Raw genomic sequence first — 6,541 nt, 5'->3', positions numbered from 1 at the left:
TCGGGTTGTGCCGTAAGTTAAAATAAAATTGTTTAATGGGAGTAAGAAGGAAATGAAGTTGGGTGTAGTTGTGGTGTGGGGAGAGACACTTATCTTACTTTATTACTATTTCTGCATCCCCTTTGGTGTCATAATTTTTTAAGTTATGTAAAAGTAATAATTATACTTTTTAGCCACTTCAGTACGATGACGTCAACATTATTTTATTCTTGCTGCCTCTACACGGTCGAGTAGTGTAGGAGACTGAGGAAATAAAAATAAAGGAATTAACCACGTTGAGTACACCGCTTCCCGTCCGATCAGCGAAGTTAAGCAACGTTGGGTCTGGTTAGTACTTGGATGGGTGACCGCCTGGGAACACCAGATGCTGTTGGCATCCCTACGTGTCAAGTGGGGTTGGTGGAGGATTAGTGCCCCTCCCTGTAAAACAATTAACTCTAAGCCGTTGGCCACCCCGTTTGGGATACATGGCGTCTGGCAATGAATGAATGAATGAATTAACCGTGGAAATAAAGATAAATAAAGGGGTTAACTGAGGAAATAAAGTTAAGAAATACAGGGCTTCACTGAGGAAAACAATTAACTCTAAGCCGTTGGCCACCCCGTTTGGGATACATGGCGTCTGGCAATGAATGAATGAATGAATTAACCGTGGAAATAAAGATAAATAAAGGGGTTAACTGAGGAAATAAAGTTAAGAAATACAGGGCTTCACTGAGGAAATGAGGGATATGATTTAAAGGATTAAGCTGAGGAAATAAAGGGATAGGGAATAAAGGAAATAACTGAGGTAATAAAAGGATTCACTGAGATCCTTCCTGTCTCCCTGACTACGATATATCCTTCCTGTTCTAAAAAAAAATGAAGTGGCCAGAATAGTTAAAAATATATTACATCGAAGTGAAGTGTCTGTTTTGATAAGATGCGTTTCGTAACTAATAACATTTTGATCACGAAATCTTTTGGTAGCTCGTGACAGATTCAGTAGGATTCACACTTCTGTCTTACGTTTCTGTGTGTGTGTGTGTGTGTGTGTGTGTGTGTGTGTGTGTGTGTGTGTGTGTGTGTGTATTCAGCCTCTTTCCTTCTCATTATTGCCCCTGTCATTCCCTGTCCTTTCCTTCCCTTTCTTGCCCTGTCCCCTCTCTTCCTTATGTACCTTTCCTCTTCCCTTCCCAGCCCCTTCCCTTCCCTTCCCTTCCCTTCCCTTCCCTTCCCTTCCCTCCCCTCCCCTTCCCTTCCCTTCCCTTCCCTTCCCTTCCCTTCCCTTGCATCTTCTCCCTTCATCCCAGTTCCCTCTTCTGTCCCTTCCCCATCCCTTTCAGCCCCTTCCTCTCCTTTTTCTTCCCTTCCATTCCCTTCCCTTCCCTTCCTGTCCCTTCCCTCACACCTTTCCTTCCCTACCCTCCCTTCCCCCTTCATTTCCCTTCCTCTCCCTTACCCCATCCCTAATCCTCACTTCGGCCCTTTCCCTTCCCTTCCCCTTCCCCCTTTTCCAGTTTCCTGTTGACTTTTCATCAGCACGCCTGCCCCCTCTCAGCGCCTGTTTACCTTGCATTCTTCCCTCGACAGATCTGTGTTTGCTTGCTGGTGTGTCTGTGTGCGTGTGTGTGTGATCGTGTTTGTTTGTGTTATGGTGTGTGTGTGATCGTGCTGGTGCCATTGTGTGTGTGTGTGTGTGTGTGTGTGTGTGTGTGTGTCGTGATGTTGGTGATCGTGTTTGTGTCGTTGCGTGTGTGTGTGTGTGTGTGTGTGTGTGTGTGTGTGTGTGTGTGTGTGTGTGTGTGTGTGTGTATGTGTGTTTCATGATGTTGGTGATTATGTTTGTGTCGTGGCGTGTGTGTGTGTGTGTGTGTGTGTGTGTGTGTGTGTGTGTGTGTGTGTGTGTGTGTGTGTCCCTGTCTATCCTTCCTGTCTGTCAACCTGTCTACTATAATGTTCCCTACCTGACTCACCATCCGGATTCTCTCCTCTTGCTCTCACTTTCCTCCCTCTTTCCTCCATTCCTCCCCCCCCCATTCCTCCATCCCTCCCCCTACACTAGCCTCCATTACGAGTATTACCTCCTCTCACCGTTTCAGGCATCCCTTTCCCCTCTCCTTTCGTCTTTTCCTCCTATCCCTCTTTTTCTCTTCACTCCCTCTTTTCCCCCTCCCCCAATCTGTTGTCACTTCCCCCACCTTCTCTCTTTCTCTCTCTCTCTCTCTCTCTCTCTCTCTCTCTCTCTCTCTCTCTCTCTCACACACACACACACACACACACACACACACAACTTTTTCACCTCTTTCCACCCCCCTTTTTTCCTACCCTCCCCCTCACCCCTCCCGCTCCTCCTCCTCCCCCTCCTTCTCCTCCCCCTCCCCCTCCCCCTCCTCCATTGTGTCACTTGGTCAGGTGTCGTGTCGTCTGTGTTTACCTTAACCGGAAGTCCTGTCCGTATAAAATTGCTGTTGATATTGAGGAGGTCCTGATTTATGGGTGGCACTGATGACGATCCGGCCGGGGGGTCTGTTGCCTTTGATATATTTGCTGTTGTTGATGTTGCCGGCCTGGGTAAATAGCAGCTGGGAGGGCTGTTGCATTGTGTGTGTGTGTGTGTGTGTGTGTGTGTGTGTGTGTGTGTGTGTGTGTGTGTGTGTGTTTGGCTGGGTGGATGAGGGTTGGGTGGGGTAGGGATGGGAGGGCGGGCTGGGGGATTGATGTGTGTGTGTGTGTGTGTGTGTGTGTGTGTGTGTGTGTGTGTGTGTGTGTGTGTTTGCAGAGTTCCATGTTCCCAGTTTTCGCATTTTTTTTCGTCACACCGTAATTATTTTCCATATGCATAGAACAAATTAAAAGTTGGAGCATATTCGTTTTTTCATTTTGTGTGTGTGTGTGTGTGTGTGTGTGTGTGTGTGTGTGTGTGTGTGTGTGTGTGTTTTGCAACGCCCCATGTTGCAATTAGCCTGGAGTTCTGATACCTCGCAAATATTCTTGATATTTGTACATAATTTATTTTTCATCAGCACAGTGAATTATACGGCAGAAGGAGAAATATTGAGTCAGTGTAATGTAACGTATTGCATATTATTTTATTTTTTGCAGATTTTTTCATAGAAGCGTTAATTATACGGTACCAATAATGTAGTGGAAAAAATGTCAGGTTGAAGAGAAAATGGTGAGTGTTTTTATCCATATGTTTTTTTACAGAAGATTTTTTTTTTTCTACAAATAATACAAGCATTTTTTTTTTTTTGTGCAACGAAAAGACGTTCATGGTTGTATTTGCATCAGAATCGGCCCTTATTTGGTTATGATGATGATGATGATGATGATGATGACGATGATGGTGATTGACATAGTGAAGTTGACGAAGATGAGAAAAAGTTATGAAAGTTAGAGATAATAGTAAATTAATGTTGATAATGCTAGGGATGATAATGATACTAGATGATGATGATGATGATGATGATGGTGATGATAATGATGCATCTCCAACATACCCAAGCTCATCTTTCTCCATCCATCATCTTGCCTTGCACCTCCATTAGTTTTATTTCGCTCCTTCGCTCAAAAATTTTCACGAACTTTTTCGTCAGACATCATAACAGAATACCTGTATCTTTTTTTTTTTTTTTCTGTTTTTGGTGGCTGTGTATTTCCTGTCTTCACGTATTTCTCATTTCATTTTCATTTTCTTTATCATGCTCATCATCATATCTCCTCTCTTCATCATCTTTATCTCCTCTTTTCGTCATCGTAACTGCATTTCCACCAGCTTTTATCAGATTAGAGTGAGTAGAGTCCAGAGACACACACACGAAAAAACAAAAAATATATACAAACAGAAAATGAACCACACCTTCGTTTTTTCATTCATGACGTTTTCATTGCCTCTTTCTCTTCATTTTTTTTTATTTCTCCAATTCATTAGTTTTATCTTTTCTAATTTACTTATATCCATTCTTCTTTCCTCCTCTCCATTTCCTTCTCTCCTTTCTGCTTTCTTTCTTTTATCTTTTTTGTCTTTTTTCCTCCCACTCTTCCTCTTCACGTCTTCATCTCTTTGTCTCTTTTACCCATTCTTCTTCTCCTCCCTTCTTCTTTGTCTCTCCCCGCCTCTTTTCCACTCCCTTACTTTTAGCATTTTCTTTTTTTACGCCTCTCCTTCCTCTCCTCCTTCTTCAGTCCCCTCCCGTCTCTCTCTCTCTCTCTCTCTCTCTCTCTCTCTCTCTCTCTCTCTCTCTCTCTCTCTCTCTCTCTCTCTCTCTCTCTCTCTCTCTCTCCCTACCTTCTTCCACTTAAAACTTTACACCTTCACTTTCCTTATCAAGATCCCTCTCAGACACACTTTTCCCTCCTGCTCCAGTCTCTCCCTCTTCCCTATCTTATTCCTTATTCTCCTTCTTGTACCTCCAGGTTTTCTTATTTGCTCCTTATTCTCCTCTTCTCACCTTTTTCTTACATCTGCTTCTTTATTCTCCTTCTTTCTCCCCTCTTCTTCTTATTTACTGCATCCTCCTTTCTCTTGGTTTCTTTTTTTATGATCAGTCTTTTATATCATCTTTGATTTACGGGTAGGCTTTCATTGTTTCTTCTTTTCCTTTTCAAACTCAAGCGGGTTCTGGGGTATATTTTTCATTTCTTCCAGTATTTATTTATATTTTCTATGCCTCTCTTTCGCCTCGTCCTACTTCCCGTTGTCACATCTGTCCAGAACTCCTATAACAACACCTTTTCACTCGTACTGTAGTCTTTCCTCTCGCTTCTTTGTATTCTTGCAAGGAATTCTCACATTATTGTATTAGTCCAAGTAATTTGTCTTTATTTGCTCCTTCAGCCTAAAGTTTCTCGTCTTTGTTCCCGTCAGCTCATGTTATCCTTTCTCTGCTTTCCTCATATAAATTCCTTGTTCAGCTTCAACTTCTTTGGATCCATTTCCACCTCGTCTTTACTCCCAAAACCTTTACTTCATTTCCAGAACAAGCTTCTCCTGTTTCTCGCTTCTCGTTGCTCTCTCATTCACCCCTCCTCAGGTTTCTAGTTTCCTCCTCCTTCTCTGCCTTGTCACTTCCCCACATCTCTCCTGCTGTCTTCTTGATTCATCCTGGCTGGTTCATCCAACTCCTTTTCTTCCTTCCTTCCTCTCCCCCTGAGTATCCTCCTTTCACCCAACTCTACATTCGTGTTATTTTTTGTACCTCACCCTTCTCATGCCTCCTTCCCTCCTACTGTTCTCACTTTACTTCTCCTCCTCCTCTTGTCCGCTCTCACTCATATTGTCCTCCTTTTCTTTCTTAGTACAGTATACCTTCCTCCTTTTACTCCTCTCCATTGCCTTCTTACTCCCTCCCCCCCTCCTCCTCCTCTTCCTCCTCCTCCTCCTCCTCCTCGTGTCTTCCTCCTCCTGCTCATGGCCTCCCCCTCCGCTTCTTGCTATCTTGTTCTTTATTCTTAACGTGCTCCTGTTGTTTTCTTTCTCTTCTCTTCATGTCTTCCCTCTCCTTGTATCTCTCCCCCTCCTCCCTCGCTTGTCTTCCTTCTCCCCATGTTTTCCTCCTCCCCTTGTCTTCCTCCTCCACACTTGTCTTCCTCCTCCTCTTCCTGTCTTCCTGGTCTGGTCTCAATCACTGCTACCCAAACAAGGGAACTCCATCGGTAAAGTTGAGCCGCATCTCCAAAGTCTACCTGCCAGCCCTCTCCTGCCCTCTTACCCCTGCCCTTTGCCCATCCCCTTCCCCTGCCCACACCCCTTTTACCCTCTCCCCTTTGTCCTTCACCCACCTCCTTCCCCTGGCCTTCACCCTTTGTACCCCTCTCTCTATACACTTGACCCACACCTTTCCCTTTTTCATCTCCCTTTACCCTCTTTCCATTGCTCATGCCCCACTGCTGTTTCTGCCTTCACTTACTTCTTCCCTCTACACTGCCCTCGCCTTGCTCTTACTCTTGCCCTTCCCAACCCCCCCCCTTTCTCCTCGCCCTTCCCTACCCCACCTTTTACTCTTGCCCTTGCCCACCCCTTCCCCTGTCCCTCGCTTATTCCTGCCCTCCATATTTCCCTCCGTGATTCCCCTATCCCCCCTGTGTCGTCCACTTTTTTTCTTTTCTCTCTTACCAAACTTAACTGATTCCTTGCCTGTCCTTACTGAGTTCTTTCGCCCTGTCAGTGGCTCTCTCTCCCTCACCTGCTACCTACTCCCTGTTTTTCTCTCATCCACCTTTACCCCCCCCCCCCACCTCTCTTAGGCACCTCTGCCCTTTCCTGCCCCTTTCCCCTACCCTCCTCCCCTGCACTTCTTCTTCTTCTCCTCCTCCTTGCCACTTTCCCACCACCCCTACCCTTTCCTACCCCCTTTCCCCTACCCTCCCCCTTATCTACTGTCTTCTTCCATTCTTCCATGCTCCTATTTTTTCCTTACCCCTGTCCGACCTTCCCGTCACCTCTTATCTGTCTGTTGTTTACCATTCACCTCCTCTCCACTCCTTTCCCCTCTCCATCCCCCCCACCCATTTTCCCTGTCCATTTCTCCTGCTTCACTTTTCTTCGTCAGCGCCATCC

At 45.3% G+C, this 6,541-nt stretch overlaps 1 pseudogene; it reads left to right on the top strand.

Annotated features, from left to right (window-relative positions):
• The first annotated feature begins 257 nt into the window (after positions 1-257).
• LOC145404746 (5S ribosomal RNA) lies at positions 258-376 on the top strand (annotated as a pseudogene).
• Positions 377-6,541: the final 6,165 nt, after the last annotated feature.

This window comes from Coenobita brevimanus, chromosome 64 (genome assembly GCF_032717465.1).
Source record: "Coenobita brevimanus isolate Jiangsu-jjx chromosome 64, ASM3271746v2, whole genome shotgun sequence".
NCBI classification, from domain to species: Eukaryota; Metazoa; Arthropoda; class Malacostraca; order Decapoda; family Coenobitidae; genus Coenobita; species Coenobita brevimanus.
This window is presented reverse-complemented; position numbering and strand designations above follow the sequence as displayed.